This window comes from Macrotis lagotis, chromosome 6 (genome assembly GCF_037893015.1).
Source record: "Macrotis lagotis isolate mMagLag1 chromosome 6, bilby.v1.9.chrom.fasta, whole genome shotgun sequence".
Taxonomy (NCBI): domain Eukaryota; kingdom Metazoa; phylum Chordata; class Mammalia; order Peramelemorphia; family Peramelidae; genus Macrotis; species Macrotis lagotis.
Genome location: NC_133663.1, coordinates 224,671,928 through 224,691,202, shown reverse-complemented (window position 1 = coordinate 224,691,202; position 19,275 = coordinate 224,671,928). Strand labels below are relative to the sequence as shown.

The window sequence follows — 19,275 nt, the reverse complement described above, 5'->3', positions numbered from 1 at the left end:
TTCCTGTCTTCTCTCCACCATCTTGGCCAGATGTCCCCAATTGTTTTTCTGAATTTTACCTTCAACTGTTATTTCTTTTTCCTCAAATAGTACCATGGTTATTTAGACAGTAAAGAATGAGGGTGATAATTTCCACTATTATTGAGAATGTCACTAATATAGACATAGATGAATTTATTCTTTTCCATATCTACTTCTCTCAATTTTATCTGTTAATTTGAGAGGAATAGTTCATACTTGTTGACTCTCATATCTGGTTTTCAGCTACGTGGCACAGTAGCTATAGCACTCAGTTTAGAGTCAGAAAGTCCTGCATTCAAATCCAGCCTAAGACATTTACTAATTGTGTGGTCCTAGGCAAGTCATTCATGTCTCAGTTTCCTCAATTGTAAAATAAGTTTTTTTGTAAAGATCAAATCAGGGGGTGACTAGGTAGCACAGTAGATAGAGCACTGGCTCTGGAGACAGGAATACCTGAGTTCAAATCCAGCCTCATACACTTAATAATTACCTAGTTGTGTGGCCTTGGGCAAGCCACTTAACCCCGTTGCTTTCAAAAACATAAAAACAAACAAACAAACAAAAAAACCCAAGATCAAATGAGATATTTGCAAAGCACTTGGCACAGTGTCCAGCACACAAAAAGTGTAAAATAAATGTTTATTATTTTCTTTCTTTCTTTCCTTGTTTCCCCCCTCTACTGATTTTCACAGTTCTGTGAGGCAAACCCTTGTGCGGTCTTCCATCTTCCTCCTCCATGATATTGTCCAAATAAGCCTGCCATCTTTGTTAACATAGTAGTTTCTTGCTTTTGTTAGCCAAAGTTGAACCCATGCTCATTGTGATACATGTTTAACATTGCTTAAACTTCTCTAAGACATAGCAATATTCAGGTGGCTAGGTGGTGCAGTGGATAGAGCACTGGCCCTGGAGTTAGGAGTACCTGAGTTCAAATCTGGCCTCAGAAACTTAATAATTACCTAGCTGTATGGCCTTGGGCAAGCCACTTAACCTCATTGCCTTGCAAAAATAACTAAAAAAAAGAGAGAGAGAGAAAGCAATATTCAGGTACAATTCAAGCTCAACAACTTACCTAAATTGGTTGAAGAAACTGAAACATGCCACAGTATGTTTCAATCTTTATCCTTTCTTTTAATGTGGTCCTTCAATCTAAGCAGTTGATGAAATGACTGCACATGAATGACTGATGATGAAAAGATTCCCAGAATGATTTTCTGTGTAAATTAAGGCTTATTTTATTTTAGGATTTGTTGTTTGGACATATCTTTATGTCCAACATCTCCAGACTCTCTTCTTTAAAAAAAAAAAGTATTTGTAAAATGAGATGTGACACTTTTGAATTTGCTAGGTGCTTAATGACCTCTTTTCACTGTGGCCCAACTATCCTGGCTAATGACTTCCCTGGAACACTCTTTCAAGAAAATACCTGTATGCTTCACTTCACTTACTCCTCTCCAGCTACTTCCTCCATAACCTCCTTTGTAAGCACCTTATGACAGTTGTCATACCTTTCCTACTCTCAACTACCACTTCCTTATTTGTGTTTTGCCCCTATTAGAATGTAAGCTTCCCTAGCACTTATTACAATGCTTGGAAGATAGCAAAACTTAATAAATGATTTTTCACTGATTCAGTCATTCAATTTTTTAATTCCCAAACAATATTTTGTAATATATTTTTCATCTTCACCTTCTATATATTTATCAAGTGTCCAGTCTTGATCTGATTTAGATCTTTTTGTCAAGTTCTTATTAGGAATTTGTTATTTCATTCTACAACATATGGAAGACTAACTTATTCTCCCTGAAGCAGGCAACTACATTGCTTTTTCAGGATTCTAAGGGTATTTACTGAGGGGTTAGAGGAACCTTTCTCTAATGCTCTCTACTCGAACTCCTATTCTAGTGTGTTACCACCACTGCTGACTGCTGACAATTAACGTTTCAGTTCCATTAAACCAATTAACATCAATCAGCTATTTAAAAAAAATTTTCATCAATTAGTTTTTAACAAATAGATATTTATTTTGAAAATATAGCAAGCATAAAAAGACAAAAATTCCCCCTGACATCTTAAAAAGCATTGACTCCATCAAATGTATATCCAAATGTACTGATAAGGTTACATCTCAGCTACTGTTGACTAGTTCCAAAAGGTTTGATATTCATTCTTTATGACATCAGTGGTGGACCAAATGATTCCAGACTTGAAGGTAGTTTACTCTCCTGACCTTTCAAAGTTCACAAGGTCATAACTACCTCCAATCTCCTTCATCTTAAAAAAAGGACAAATATCAAAGCAAAGGACAAAGTCTCATTTTCATAAACCACATTTCATAGACCACATAGACCACATTTAGCTTCAGATAAAGAGTGTTGACACAGACTGAACTTTCTCTCCTTATAATATTGTCTCCCTTCTCTCAGGAGAATAAGCCAGAAAGAAAGGAAAAAGAGCAGAGAGGTGATGACTAGTACTTTTTGAATTTACCACTAGTTCCAGTTACATAACCAACAAAAAGGAGTTCTCTTCATCACATAATTAATAAACTAGAACCAGTTACAGAATGTCTGTCTAATATTCCAATCTCTCCAAAGCATTTTTATTATACATCATCATGCCTCTTAAGAAGCAAGCTCCCTGGCCTCTTTCACATGGGGGGGCAGGGGGTGTGAATTAGACAAGAATGCTTGCTTACCAGTTCCCCATGGCACATTTATATAAAGAGAGGTTCAATGATGTGTATACATGCTGTCTGAAGGGAAGTCCTACTTACAGTTATCTTTGCCACCTGTGCTTTTGCTGGAAAGGCTATTGGAAGGGAACTTAGGCATGCACCAGTAAATTATTCTCAAAAAAAAAAAAATCACTAATCATTGTCTCTTTATCCTGGGGCAGACTCACAGAATATCTTTAATCTATTTAATTTTCTCTCTTGATTCACTTTAGGTTATAAACCTAGCTCTGCTTCCTACTTTTCCTGCTTATCACCTTGAGATGGCTAAGGAATATAATTAAGAATAGTAGCCAAAATGTTTTGTGATGGAAAAAGTTATTTTTTGGTTATCTGTTGTTCCATGTTTCACCATAGGTACTAAATATGTCCACTGATTTTTTATTCTAATCTTTAGAAAGAAAGAAAGATTTCCAAAGCAAAGTAGAATAGAAAAAAAGATGATTTCACATGAAACTGCAAACTGTATAACTTGCTTATCCTTTCAAATATACATTATCATGTAAATTTCTTTTTCCTTTCCCTCATTCTAAAGATGACTAACATTAGACACACACACACACACACACACACACACACACACACACACACACACACATATATATATATATAGCATTCCTTTTTTTCTTTTTTTTTTTTTTTAGTTTTTTGCAAGGCAAATGGGGTTAAGTGGCTTGCCCAAGGCCACACAGCTAGGTAATTATTAAGTGCCTGAGACCATATTTGAACCCAGGTACTCTTGACTCCAGGGCCAGTGCTTTATGCACTACACCACCTAGCTGCCCCAGGCTACCTAGCCGCCCCTAGCATTCTTTACATACATTTATCTGTTCTTTCATTGCATGCAAATAGCATCTTCCTTCATAGGCCCTTTGTAATTAATTTGAATATTTATAATAGTCAAAATGACTTAGTCACTCAAAGTTGTCCTTAAATGGTATCACTGTTACTGTTCTTGAGAACAGTTCTGCTCATTTCACTCTTCATTATTTCATGCAAGTCAATCTATGTTTTTCTAAGGTCAGCAAGCTCATCACTTATCATCAGTAGTAGTCTATCACAACCATATATCACAGTTTGTTTAGCTCATGCCCAGTTGAGGTGCTACTCTCACAATTTCTAGTTCTTTGCCATCACAAAGAGAGTTGCTATGAAGGTTTTAGGACATATAGGCTTGTCCTCTCCTTTTCTCAGACTGTTTCTCCCTTCCCATTGTCATCACTTCAGAGAACCCTGACCATTAAAAATGATTTGTAACTGCTAACTTATTTAAATAATAATTATAATAAATAGTAGCAAAGGAATTATCAGAGAGAAAAAGGAAGTCTGTTTACCATGAATAGGAGAAAATTGACTCTTCTAATTCCTTCTTCTTTCCTTATCTGATTTTGAGTCCCAGATGAAGGGATATTATCTCTAAGGAGCATACTCATCAAACTTGGTCTAGTCAACATAACACCCACAAGACACAGTCTCTCTCATTCTAGCAAAAATTGCATTGTTGACATCAACTGCAGTTTCCTAAAATCTGAGTAGCATAAAACAGTGATTAACTTAGGGATAAATTCTAGAAAAAAATTCACATAGTGCCAAGATAAAAGATGGAACTCTAAACTCTCCATTTTATGATCCAACTTCTTTTCCTTCTTCTTAGCAGTTTCTTTTTTAAATTTTTTTTAAAATTTTATTACAAACACAAGAAATAAAACAAACATTTCCACAACATTGTAGAATAGAAAAAAAAAAGATGATTGGACATTAAACTTCAAATCTATTGTGTACAACTTGCTATTCATTTTAAATTGAATATATATAATATACAATAAAGTTATTATATAACTTTCTTTTTTCCCTTTTCTTCTCATTTGTTCCCTAGAGATAGAATCATTAGAAAGAAATATGTATGCTATACATATTTCTTTTTGTCATTCCTTTCTCTGGATGCAGAGATGTCTTCCTTCATATATATTTTATAGTCATATAGTCAAATGACTTAGCCACTCAGATTTGTTCTTAAAACAATATTTTTGTTACTAAATATAATATCCCCTTGGTTCTTCTCAGTGGATGAAGTATGCTGAGGAATATCACCATGGCAATGTCAAGTTTCATAGTAAAAAATATTAAGTTGTTATTATCATCATTACCATCTCATTTTTATATAACCTCTAAAGTTTTCAAAGCACTTCCCTTACTTGGGAAAGTAATGTAATTATAATTTTTGCCTATTGTTAAAAAAAGAAGAAACAAAGTCTCACAGAAAGTGTGACATCAATATCATGCAGGTAATAAATATTGGTAGTAGGTTTGTGGATGACCTAAAAACTGGGATTTTTTTTTTTTTAGTAATCACTGCCCTCTTCATACCATTCTTCTACTGTCACAGAAGGACTGAAGATCATTTGGAGTTTTAATCTGCTTCTCCCATTACTGGGGTCAATGTATCAATTACCTAGTGATCAACCTTGTGTTTATGAATTTTTCTGGACTTAGCTAAACTGATCTTCAAATAGATACCCTGGACTGTTATTTGGACCATAATGGAAATTTTTTTAGTTTTGTAGAACTGGCAAGAGTTCATAACTGCTGGTCTAGATTTTGGGATGCCAGTATGAAGAATGGAATAGGACTTAGTGAAGTTAGTCCATTAGTCAGAAATTTATTTTAAAAAGGCTGAATTGACTGATACTTGTTATTACTTTTTTGTTATTGCTTTGAATAGTCAAAAAACAAAACTGATTATGAATGGTGACATCAAAGCATAGAAATCTTGTGATTATAAAGATCTCAAATTTCTGTAAGATACTTTGTTTTAATTTATTTGTAATTATTAGAATTATTTCCTCTCCCATCTCCACTGAAAAAGAAACCTCCTATAGCAGATATGCCTAGTCAAGCAAAGACAAGTCAAATTCTTCTCATTTATAATGTCCAAAAATGTATGTCTCATCCTGCATCTTGAGCCCATCATCTCTCTGTCAGAAGGTGGGAACCCTGCTTCATCACTGATTGTCTGAAGTCATGGTTGGGCATTGTCTTAATGAGCATTCAAATTGCTACTGTCAGACCTCAGTAATGAGTTCTGAAGCTTTGCTTGTCATTTGAAGTTACAATTGCGTTAAAAAATATTTTTTCTTTTATCACATATGCAGAAAGTCCCAAGATGAAATTCCCAGTTGTTTTAATAAAGAATAAATAAAAAGAAACAGATGAAACTTGTAAGTAATTGATGCCAAAGAAACTCCTCTACATATCAAGGACAAAGGTAACATAAAAGTCAAGATGAAAAACCAAAAACTGATAGAACCTGCAAATGTACGTGTTGATTTTAAATCAATGTTAATTTATTAAGCATTTTTATTTATTAAGCATTTTATTTATTTTTAAAGATTTTATTTGAGTTTTGAGTTTTACAATTTTTCTCCCAATCTTACTTCCCTCCCCCCCACCCCACCCCACAGAAAGCAATCTGTCAGTCTTTATTTTGTTTCCATGTTGTACATTGATCCAAATTAAGTGTGATAAGAGAGAAATCATATCCTTAAGGAAGAAACAATAAGTATGAGATAACAAGATCTGACAATAAGATATCTGTTTTTTTTTCTCTAAATTAAAGGGAATAGTCCTTGAAATTTGTTCAAACTCCACGGTTCTTTATCTGGATACTGATGGCACTCTCCTTTGCAGACAGCCCAAAATTATCCCTGGTTGTTGCACTGATGGAATGAACAAGTCTGTCAAGGTTGAACATCACCCCCATGTTGCTGTTAGGGTATACAGTGGTTTTCTGGTTCTGCTCATCTCACTCAGCATCAGTTCATGCAAATCCCTCCAGGCTTCCCTGAATTCCTGTGCTTCCTGGTTTCTAATAGAACAATAGTGTTCCATGACATGCATGTACCACAGTTTGCTAAGCCATTCCCCAATTGAAGGACATTTACTTGATTTCCAATTCTTTGCCACCACAAACAGGGCTGCTATAAATATTTTTATACAAGTGATGTTTTTACCCTTTTTCATCATCTCTTCAGGGTATAGACCTAGTAGTGGTATAAACATTTAATTTATTAAGCAATTCAATTTAAATTTATTTAAATAACTGCCACATGCAGACTACTGTTCTAGATATTAAGGAAGATACAATGATAAATAAGATACAGTGCCTACCTTCATGGAGCTTTACAGTCTAGCAGTAGGGTATGAAAGATGTATTATTTGAGCAACTATGAATAATTTAGTTATTTTCAGCAAAAAATGATCCAAGACAATCCCAAAGGATTCATGATGAAAAATATTACCCACCTCCAAAGAAAGAACTGATGGCATCTGAATACATACCAAAGCATACTATTTTTCATTTTCATTCCTTCTTTCAATTTTGGGGGGTTCAAGTTTTTTCCCCACAAAATGACTATTATGAAAATATTTTACATGATTACACATATATAACATATCAGATTGTTTGACTCCTCGGGAAGAGGAGAGAAGACAGAGGGAAGGATAGAATTTGTAATTCAAAACTTGAAAAAAAGGCCTAATACTAAACATTAGGGAAAAAATTTTAAAATTAGACAGTCAAAAAAATTTTAGGAAAAATTTGTACCATAAGGTTTTCTATACTTTGTATTCTCCCTGGTCTATAATAGCAAAGGGTGGTATCATCTAGACTCTGAGGGGTAACGAAAGTAGGGATTACTATATATGTATATATATATATATATATATATATATATATATATATATATATATATATATATATACATATAAATATATATCTTCTTTCATGTTTAATCTACAATATTAACATTTTCTTTAGTCTAATTAGTAAATCAAGTCCCAGTTTCTAGTGATGGCCTATTTCATAGGTAAAAATGCTCATATTGAAATTTTAACAATGAGTTCTCCCAGATCTAAGTCTAGGAACTCCTGTATATAACTTCTTTCCCTTTGACTAATCTCTGTGACTCAGAATTGGTCTGTACAGATGCAAAAACTCCTTTTCCTTCCTCCTTTTCCCCATATTCTTACCCCTGTTTGATCCTGAATTTGATGGATAAGACCAAGCTCTAACTTCTCAAGGAATTGTCAGGCCTTATCTACTTCTGAGATTCAGTCCCAGGCTACCCAGAAGTAGGTCTTATCCTCACTCTTGACATGGGTGGACCCTCTGTACTCTATTCTTATTGTTTAGTCAAGTCCTACTCTTCTTGACTTCATGGACCCTATCATTGTCCATATTGTTCTCTTGGCAGGATACAGGAGTGGTTTGCCATTTCCTTTTCCAGAAGGAAATAGTGCTCTATTCTGTCCTTAACTGCTGCCTTGGATAGGATTTCTCTTTGGGCTGGCTCTTATAGACTATTCTTTTTAGGAATTTAGCAGAAGTAAAGTTGAGAGATCAATCACAAACATAAATGGTTAAAAGAAAAATGGAGGAGATATAGTTCTTCCCTACCCCCACCTCAACTGATAGAGTCAGAGAATGGATTCACAGATTATTATGTTTTAATCTGTTTTAATTTGTTGTCAAGATATTAACACTGTTATCTCTTCACAAAACATAAATAATCTCTATAGTTCTATCTGGAGTGTGTGTAATTTCTCCAAGTTAGATTTAGTTTCTCTTACTGTTTGAAAGTAATGTTTTGAAAGGGAAAGAAAGCCCTTAGCAATTCTCTCTCAGACATTGGAGTTCTCCTCCATTTCTGCTCCAGGCTTATTAGATTCCCTGGGATTGTTCATCTCTCTCCAAGGCTTAACTATTTCAAACTTTGTAAGGGTGTAGCCTACATATTTATTTATTTTTGCTTGACCAATGATGATGATGATTTATTCAATTATAGAGATGTATATGATTGTTACAGTGATTAAAAAAGTTAATTACCTTTGACCCAGCAATACCACTACTGGGTCTATACCCTGAAGAGATGATGAAAAAGGTTAAAAACATTATTTGTACAAAAATATTTATAGCAGCCCTATTTGTGGTGGCAAAGAATTGGAAATCAAGTAAATTTCCTTCAGTTGGGGAATGGCTTAGCAAACTGTGGTATATGTATGTCATGGAAGACTATTGTTCTATTAGAAACCAGGAGGGATGGGATTTCAGGGAAGCGTGGAGGGATTTGCATGAACTGATGCTGAGTGAGATGATCAGAACCAGAAAAACACTGTACACCCTAATAGCAACATGGGAATGATGTTCAACCTTGAAGGACTCGCTCATTCCATCAGTGCTACAATCGGGAGCAATTTTGGGCCGTCTGCAAAGGAGAGTGCCATCTGTATCCACATAAGGAGCTGTGGAGTTTGAACAAAGTTCAAGGACTATTCCCTTTAATTTAGAAAAAACAGATATATTATTGTCTGATCTTGTTACCTCTTAGACTTCTCGTCTCTTCTTTAAGGATATGATTTCTCTCTCATCCCACCCAATTTGGATCAAGGTACAACATGGAAAAAAGTAAAGACTGACAGATTGCTTTCTGTGGGGAGGGGGGAGTAAGATTGGGGGGACAATTGTAAAACTCAAATAATAACTTTAATAAAAACAAATTTTAAAAAAAAGTTAATTAAAACTCCTTTAATTAATTGATTAAAACTCCTTTACCTGTGACTTTTCCCAACATGATTTCAATACATTTTGGGTCAGCATAAGAAATTAAATGAGAATTTTTTGGAAGTCACAGACAATAAGTGGAGGTCAGTAGATGACATAGAAAGAATTTAGAAACTAAGAAATACATAAAATATATGAATAGTAATGTATAATATCAACATATTTCAAATATTAATACCATAATAATTCAAACTTCTTAAATTGTATGAAGGGAGATTTTCCAGATTGTGGGGTGCTATACCCCATCCCCCATGATATGGAAGGGATAACTGTAGATTAGTTGAGCTACAGATTGGGGAGGAATCAAATCTTTCCTCTTTATAATAGCTTGAGGACAAGGAAAGGAGAACACAAGTCCAAAATCCAGAAACTGAGGCTGAAGATACTAATAAATAGGAAAGAAAAAAAAAATCAAACACAATGAAGAACAGGTTAAATATACAGTAAGTCCAAATAGAGCCTCAAGGAAAAAAGTCCAAGTCACAAAAACTATAAGAGTATTTATAAGAAATTAATTAAGTGATACAGACTAGAATAGCTAAGGGGGGGAAATAGCAAGGAAAATTAATACCTAGAATAATGAATGGAATAAACTTCATCTAAAAATTAAACTCCCTGAAAATTAGAATTGACCAAACCGAAAATGAATCTATGAAATAAAGAATATTAAAACAAAATCAACACTGAATTCATTCAAGGAAATCTGGAACTAACAAAAACTTTTTGCTGTAGTGATTGCATCTTCACTCTTTAACTACATAAAAGAGTGCCCATCAATAGGAAAAGTAATGATAACAGCAACTTTGTTTTGAGTCCAAATTGGAATATAAATCCCTACTCTTCCCCTTACCTTCCCTTTCTATTTCAGGAAAAGCAATAGTATTTAAATTTAAATTTAACTAAATTTTTAAAAAATCTAGTAACAAGTGTTATTTTAAATATAGGTGACTTCTCATTTAATAGTAAGTGATAATATGTTATTAATACAATCCAGTTTGAGCAGCCTTTCTCCATTTGTATAGTATTCTAACATTACAAGATACTTTACAGCTATTATCTCATTTTTCCCTCATTACACTTCTGAGAGGGAGATGTTATAAGCATTCCCATTATAGAGATGAAGATATTGAGAGCAAAATAAAAGGTGCAACCTACAGGAGACAGAGACTCCTAAAGTAATTTTGGCTTATCCAAGACTACAGGCTCCTGATAACAAAAGATTTCTATCAATTCTAATCTCCCCATAAATGGAGTACTCAAAAATCTCCCCCTCCCCAGATTAGAGCATCTAATTCTCTCTATTGTAGGGAACTAAAATTCTTGGATCAGGTCAAATGGCAGAAGTAAGGGTTTTTGGTTTTTTTGGAAAGAAGGAGGCAGGGGCAGCTAGGTGGTGTAGTGGATAAAGTAGCGGGCCCTGGAGTCAGGAGTATCTGGGTTTAAATCCAGTCTCAGACACTTAATAATTACCTATCTGTGTGGCCTTGGGCAAGCCACTTAACCCCGTTTGCCTTACAAAAACCTAAAAAAAAGGAGGCAAAGGAAAGAGGAGATTCCTGTATGAGTAAATATATCTGCATGATTTATATACTATTCAATAAACTCCACAATTGAATCAATTTAATCTCAAGTAGATGTCACCATATCTATGTTCCTGGAAATCTTTGTACCTCATAAAATTGCTACCTACTTGGGAAGTTAAGTGGTGTAGTAAATAAAGCCCTGTACCTGAAGGAAAACTGATCTTCATGTATTTAAATATAGCTATAGTCATGTAATAGTTGTATGACCTGGATAAATTACAACTCTGTTTGTCTCAGTTTCTCATTTGTAAAGATGAGCTAGAGGAGGAAATGTCAAACTACTCCAGTATTTTTGCCAAGAAAATCTCAAATAGGGTCAAATACAGTTGAACAACAATTCTCATTAATTAGAGACTTCCCATCTAGACTTTTTTTTGTGTGTGTGATAGTAAAGTTGGTGATAGTAGCATTTCTATATTGTTTTGGCATTGGCCTGGTTATATTAGTCTGATTATGGGAGGGGTGAAAAGATTCTAGTCAATGTGGAGAAAACCAGCTTTTGGACAAGGCCAGTAATAAATGTGACAGTCCTAGAAAGATGAATATAGCATGCATGATTATCCATAAATTAATTATAGTTATCTATCATTCTGTTTTGGTGACAACTGAGGACATCTAATCTCTCATCCTCCTATCACTACTTTACCCTATGGCAATAACTTTTATTTAATTGCACCTGATGCCTTAGTCATTACTCTCTACCTGCCTTTATTCCCATTCCCAATTTATATCTCCATGAAGCATCCTCCCAATTCATTAGTGCCAATGCTTTTCAAAACCTGTTATTTTGTACCTTTGTGCTTATTTCCATATCATCACCCCAAATTACTTTTATCATCACTCAAATTATCTCAGTTGATAAACTTTGAAGCCTCCAAGAGTTGGCTTCACAATTAGTATTCTAAAACCCAGCATTTATTTTCAAAACCATTTGATTGCTAAACCTCCTTGTGTTTTGCTTCCTCACTGCAATTTTGAAAATGGTAAGAGAAAATATGTGTGTGACTCCAACAGTAGAGAAATAAGTCAATAAGAAGGATTTGTCCCTTTAAAATGTCATCTCCTCTAAGCTGGTTTTATCAGATTTCTTCTGATGTGTTCCATGGAGATCAAAGACAAAATAGCTTTGTCTCTTGCAAAAAATTTTGGTTTTCCATGACAGTGTCAAGTATATCCAGAACTGTTAACAATTTGAGCAAATAAAAAAAGGATGACATCATCTATGGATTTAATAGAATCCAAAAAATCACTGCCAAATATTCTTTTCTTAGATGCCACTTTCCCCTTCAACTTTGCCCCTCTACCTTGATGAATATAGCTATTTTACCCCCAAAGAATTATTATTATCATTACTATATTTATTTTTCCCAAACGATTACAATATTAGAAGACTAGGTTTATAATTATCATCTTCTTTTGTCCTTGGAATAATTCTGGGAGATAAGCATCATTTTCATTCAAATTGTACAGATGAAGAAACTGAAGCAGTAGAAAGTATTCAACCTAAGCAACATGAGAATAATAGAAATTCCATTAAAAGTTATGGTTCATCTCAGGTCTTCTTGACTTTAGTTTTAGCCACTGCCTCTGAGAGATTAGAAGATGCTACAGTTGTGAAACATTTCCTGCATTTTCAGAAGAGATTGCTGTATTTAATCTCAGTCCCAAAGCCTACTGGTATGAGACTCACTCCTTATTGGTGGAGATGAATGGTTTGGCCTGTGTGAGGGGCAGGGCAAAGAGAGAGTTGAGAGAGCTTCGGATCCAGGGCAGTCCCCTTCATGTCCCCTTTGGGGAACTCATTAAACTATGAGTCTTCTTTCAGAACTCTTTGGGACCAGTCCTTCTTAGAGACTCATCATTCTTTAAAGCTTCTTTATGATTCTGTCTCAGGCACTTCTGACTTCCAGCTTCAAGAGAAAAGAGGGAAGATGCCAACTCCACTTCAGCCTGCTGAAGGAAAAGATTCTGGGAAGATATGAGTGGAGCTAGTAGTCTCTTATCATGTCTTTACCCCCCAGCTTGCTACACTTGAGGCTTTGGGTAATTTACCCTTGGGTGAGATCCAGGACCCCCTCTCTTGATTGCACTGAGATTTGTTCCCAATATGAGAGAACTCCTTCACTTTATATTGTCTGGTATATTTTTCATAAGTATATCTTAACTGATTTCTGCTCTGCTATGATTTGGATAAAGGGGCTTCTTTGCTATTTGCTGCAGGTGAATTCATTGTGGAACTGGTGTTGTGGGGAAGGACTTAGAGTCTTCCTTCCTCCAAAAAAAATGTTACAAAGTGATGAGAAATTAGCTCAAACCTAATCACATCCCCTAGAAGAACAATACTTAAGGGAGCAGAGAGACATAATTCCAGTCTGGTATCTCCTCTCTCTCTAAGGAGAGCAAAGTATTCTCTTCAAATTCCTGTCTCCCTTCCAGGTAGGAACAAAAGTCTCCCTTGTGGAAGGGTAGGTGGAGAAGAGGCTAAAGATGTCAATTCTGCCTCCCATCTAATGATAGCCTTCCTCTTGCAACTGTCCAGGTTCTTGCTTTAGGCGGGTTCCACTATACATAGAGGACCTCTCACTCATTAACATCATTTAATTTGTTTTTAATGTTAAATTGGTTTTAGCTTAACTATTTACTTTGTTGTAGTGGACCTCTCATAAAGTGTGAGTAATCTGCAAAGATTTGTAATGTAGAAACAAAACATCAATAAAACTTTAAAAGATGTCCTAAAAAAATTTAAGATTCATATCTCAGTTTCCTTGAAGAGATACCCTAAACACATTATGAATTAGGTTAGGGCAGATTCTTTATTCCAAAACAGAAACTAAAGATAATTCTTGAAGAATCACAGTATGCATTGGCGGAACAATTTTAAAAAGATTCGGTGACAAGTTAAACCAAGGGTGAAATCTTCTGGAGATGGGTAATTGTCAGTTAATAGTCAACAAACATTTATTAAGTAGGTACTTAATCTCATGGAGCTGATAGTCTAATGAGAGACACAACATGCAAACAAGATATACACGGGACACATTAAAGATGATTTCAGAGAAAAGGCACTAAGATTCAGGAAGACTAGAAAGGGCTTCTTGCTGAGACTTGAGGAGACTAGGAAAGCCAGAAGGTAGAGATGAGAAAAGAGTCCCAGATATAAGACATTTCCAGGAAAAATGTTCAGAATCAGGAAATGAAGTGTCTTGTGCAAGAACAGCAAGGACATCAGTGTCACATAGAGGGGGAAAAAGGTGCAAAAAACTTGGAAAGGTAAGAAGGGTCCAGGTTATGAAAGGCTTAAAGAGCCAAACAGAGGATTTTGTATTTGATCCTAGAATTATAGGAACTCCCTTGAATTAATTCCCTGGAGGACAGGGAAGGAAGGGAGTTGGGGGATAAGGAGGGGAATTCAGTGTCTAGTAGGGAAATGACTTTTTAAAAAATAAAGATAAAATTTTTAAAAAATTAATAAAATAAAAATAAAAAGAATTTAAAATAATAAAATAAAAAGAACATTTAAAAATAGATGGAGCAGGGGCGGCTAGGTGGCACAGTGGATAAAGCACCGGCCCTGGAGTCAGGAGTATCTGGGTTCAAATCGGTCTCAGACACTTACTAATTACCTAGCTGTGCGGCCTTGGGCAAGCCACTTAACCCCATTTGCCTTGCAAAAAGCTAAAAAAATAGATGGAGCAGTGGATAGACTGCCTAGTGTGGAATCAGGAACACTTACCAGCCTGAGTTCAAATCTGGTCTGACATTATCTAACTGTGTGACACTGGACAAGTCATTTAACTTGGCTTACCTCTGTTTCCTCTTACAAAATGAGCTGAAGAAGGAAATAGTAGACTACTCTAGTATCTTTGCCAAGAAAATCCTAAATGAGGTCACAGTCGAATGTGACTGAACAATGTAATAAAATTCTTGCTGATTTACTACCTCAAAGTATAAAGTGAAGAAATAAAGTCATTAGATCAAAACACAATGGGTTAGAACTAGATTGCTTTTAATTATAATATAAAACCCCTTGGGCTAAGGGTAAAAGAGAAGCATTGCTAAGAGAGAAAAAAATATCACTTATCTCTTGTTTTGCCTTAGCATTGGCCCCCAAAACCAACACTTTCCTTGATTCCTTGACAACTGGATAAAGCATTTTGCACTAGCATAATTCTCACATTTGTTCCTGGAATTGATTATAAATTCCTTGATTTTGTTTATTAGATTATTATGCTGAAGATTAACAAATGACTTGCTGAAATCTAGTCCACCTGTTCTACTGTAATATATTATGCTTTTCAACCATCACGCTGCCCCCCATTTCCAAAAGCAATCAGATTTGTCTGAGAAGATTTATCCCTTAGAATCCTCTTTTGACAGCCACTCCATTTGCCACACTACCCTCCTTGCATTTTATCTCCTTCCGATTTTGTTATTTTCTGGAAAAAAGAAAATGCAGTCATCACCACAGCTGTGAGGGCTACAGAAAAACAATGCTGAAAAGGGCCCTTTTAGAACACTGGGAAGATTTGTTCTAGCTGAAGATGTTATCAGGCTTCAAAATTCATTATCAGCCCTGAAAGTTCCTGAAAGGCCAGTTCTCCCAGAAAGGATTGCTCTCTAAACAAGTGCTCCATGCTTCCACTTCATTCACCACTAGCATTTACTTTGTGAAATGCAACTGGATGAATCATGTTGATTTGGATTTAAGGGGAAAATATTCCTCAAAATCTAAATATTTTGTGTCTTCTTTTCACCCATGTTGGTAAATCAGACTTGAGAGCACTTCATTTGAAGGACATTATGTTTTCAGGAAGATGTCTTAATTGTGAGTGCTGACTTGGACCAAGAATGCATATTATTATGTTTCTTGGGCTTGTAACTTAAACAAACTAGCTATTAATTCCCAAATCTTCTATTTCATCAAAAGAATTCTATTGCTGCAATATTAATGATCCATTTTCATTAAAGAAGACTTCCTAAAAGCTTATGTTTCATGTCAAGGTACCTGTTAGTGGAAAGCATGGGGCTTGAGGAAAATTCATTTGCCAGATTCAGACTATGTTTTTTTTGTCTGTGGTCACTGACCTTTAAATATGCAATGTAATATGAAAATGAAGAAAGATGGAGTTAAGAAATTGTCCAAGGACCTTGGCTGAATATCAAATAGATGTTGACCTGATTCACCACATAATTTACAACTTTGGCTGAATACCAAATAGCTATTTGACCTGATTCATCACATAATTACATCAACTTTTGCAATTTATGTGGTAAGTAGTGTTTAAGTTCAGAAAATCAAGGATTCCAAAAGGGCTCCTGATAAGGATTACAGGCATGAGAAGATGGCCAGTGTATGGAGACAGGAGATATAAAGTCAGGGAAAGCAAGCAAGGTAGTATGGTTAGACTGCAAAGTGTGAAGAGTGACAATTTTTTAAAAAAAGGATTAAATGACAAAACTATGAATAAAATCTGCTGAAAGATTGTTAACTGCTAGTGAATAGTCAGGTATTTAATAAGTATCTATTATGCAGCAGTTTGGGGTAGAAGTAGGGTATAGGAGAGGGTTAGCACCTCTGGTATGAGAACTTGCCAAACCTTTTTCAAGATTACTTCTTCACTCTTGGTGTCTACTTGGCACTTGATTCTCAACCTGTTGAGGATGAACAGTGTGTCTCAGCAGACAGGTTAAACCAATTTGAGGGTAAGTTAGGGGATTGTCTACCCCAAGTGTGTGAAGACTTTCCCTAACAGAACCAATGGATGAGAACAATTTATCCCTTCAGTCATGAAGGTTACTGTAGCAGGTACTGTGGAGCACTCAGGAGTTTGGTCAGACATCAAAGAATCCAAGGACATTCACTGTATCCTGGTCATTGTCAATCATCTTTACGTTTGCCTTGCCACTGATCTTCCAAGTCTCAGTAAGAAAAAGTGAGACTAATTTCTTTATACAACTGTGCCTCACTTATATCCAATTCACCCACCAGTTAAGACATCACCTTGGTATATCATTCTTTTCAAAAGGAAGGACAAATAATAACAACAATGTGACAGGTAATCTCATGGAACTCACAGTCTAATGAAAGAGGCAACTTGCAAACCATTATGTACAAGCAAGATACAGGATAAATTAGACACAATCTCAAAGGCAAGGCACTTAGAAGGTATTCAATTAAAGAAAACTGAAAAAAGATAGGATGGGGCCAAGGTGTATAGAAATTTACATGGAAACAGAGATGTTTATATTTTTATCTCCATCAAAAGTGGAGGTTTATTGAGCAGGGGTGATATAATCAGATCTGCACTTTAAGAAAATTTCTGCCTTTCCCCCAAGATGGCGCCAAAGGCCAAGAAGGAAGCCATCACCCCCCCCCCCCCCACCCCCCAGACAGAAGCCAAGGCCAGGGCCTTGAAGGCCAAGAAGGTGGTGTTGAAGGGCGTGCACAGCCATAGAAAGAAGAAGATCCGAACCTCACCTACCTTCCGGAGACCCAAGACGCTAAGGCTTCGAAGGCAACCAAAATACCTCGGAAAAGTGCCCCTCAGAGAAACAAGCTTGATCACTATGCCATCATTAAGTTCCCCCTGACCACCGAGTCTGCTATGAAAAAGACTGAGGATAACAACACCCTGGTCTTCATTGTGGACGTCAAGGCCAACAAACACCAAATCAAGCAGGCCGTAAAGAAGCTGTATGACATTGATGTGGCCAAGGTCAACACACTGATCCAACCTGATGGAGAGAAGAAGGCCTTTGTCCAGCTTGCTCCAGACTATGATGCTTTAGATGTTGCCAACAAGATTGGAATCATCTAAACTGTCCAGCTGCCCTGCTTCTTCACCCACAATAAAAAAGTTTTCCAGGAAAAAAAAATTTCTTTGTCCAATATGAATTGGTGTGGGGTACTGACTTATCTGAGGGTAGTCAAATCAGAAGCTATTACAATGGTGCCAACAAACTGTTATATGAGGTCAAAGGAGAGAAGATAATTACAGTAATTAAGGAAGATTGTAGAATTAAGGAAGGCTTCATGAAGAATGTGGAATTTGAATGGACCTATTTCAGTTACCTAGGGGAATGCATAGCTCTGGCCTGGGGTTCAAGAAAAGAGAAATAAGGTAGAAAGAAGAGAAATAGCTGCACTGATTCCCTTGCCCTCTGTGCCCTTCATCTCCCTGATCATACCTTAACTGGAGGCAAGGAAGTGGGGAATACAAACTTGATATGACCATTTGCTTCACTACCTTATAGACATATTACTTAATATGATTCTCTTTGCTTCACTACCATATAGAGAAACTACTGAGGCTGGAGAGACATCATTCACATTTACAGAAACACTTCCCACTTAGACACTAGTTTAGGTTCTCATGATCTGGACTATTGTAATAGGTTCCTTTGACATTTTATGCTCTTCATACTTTGACCCCTCCCTATATCTTCAGTCTGCTTTCACATTACTCTCTTTGTATACACACACATCACTCCATCTTTTGTCTCCATGCCTTTCATTGGCCATGATGGGAAAGTATCCCTACTTTACCATTGCCTATCCTACACTGCTGCTCAAAGAATGGGAACAAGACTTTCAGAGGAAAAGAAGGCATTGATAAATTGTGATCTGCCTTGATAAGAAAGCAACCCATATTGATTAGATCATGGATCCAATGAAATTTTTGCATAGATCTAGAAGAAAGGAGGGAAGAAAGGAAAGAAAGAAGGAAAGAAGTGATTAAGGGAGGAAGGAAGGAGAAAGGAAAATAGAAAGAATTGTTGAAGAATTTTTTTAAAGCTCCAAAAATAACAGAAGAAAACATGGGCAAGCAAGATGTCTTGATAAGTTGTCAAAGAATATGAACAAATTGTTTTCAAAAAAATTATAAACTATTAATACAGAGGGAAAATTCAAAATCCTTAGTATTAAGAGAATGCAAATTAAAATAACTCTAAGGTCTTACCTCACAGTCAGCAAACTGTCAAAGATGACAAAAGATGAGAAGTTAGATATTTGGAGATATTTTATAAAGACAGGCACATTTATGTATTGTTGATAGAATTGTGAATTAGTATAACCATTCTAGAAGGTAATTTAGCATTGTGTAACTTAAGTGGTTAACATTGTACAATGTATTTGACCTAGAGATTCCATTACTAGGCTAATACCCCCAAAGAGGTCATAATAAATATAAAAGAAAGCATTCACATACACTAAAATATTTAGGGGCAGCTAGGTGTTGCAGTAGATAGAGTACTGGCCCTGAAGTCAGAAGGACCTAAATCCAAATCTGGCCTCAGATACTTAATAATTACCTGGC

At 35.8% G+C, this 19,275-nt stretch overlaps 1 pseudogene; it reads left to right on the top strand.

The window, feature by feature from the left end:
- Positions 1-17,293: 17,293 nt before the first annotated feature.
- Positions 17,294-17,775, top strand: LOC141492047 (large ribosomal subunit protein uL23-like; annotated as a pseudogene).
- The last annotated feature ends 1,500 nt before the right edge of the window (positions 17,776-19,275 follow it).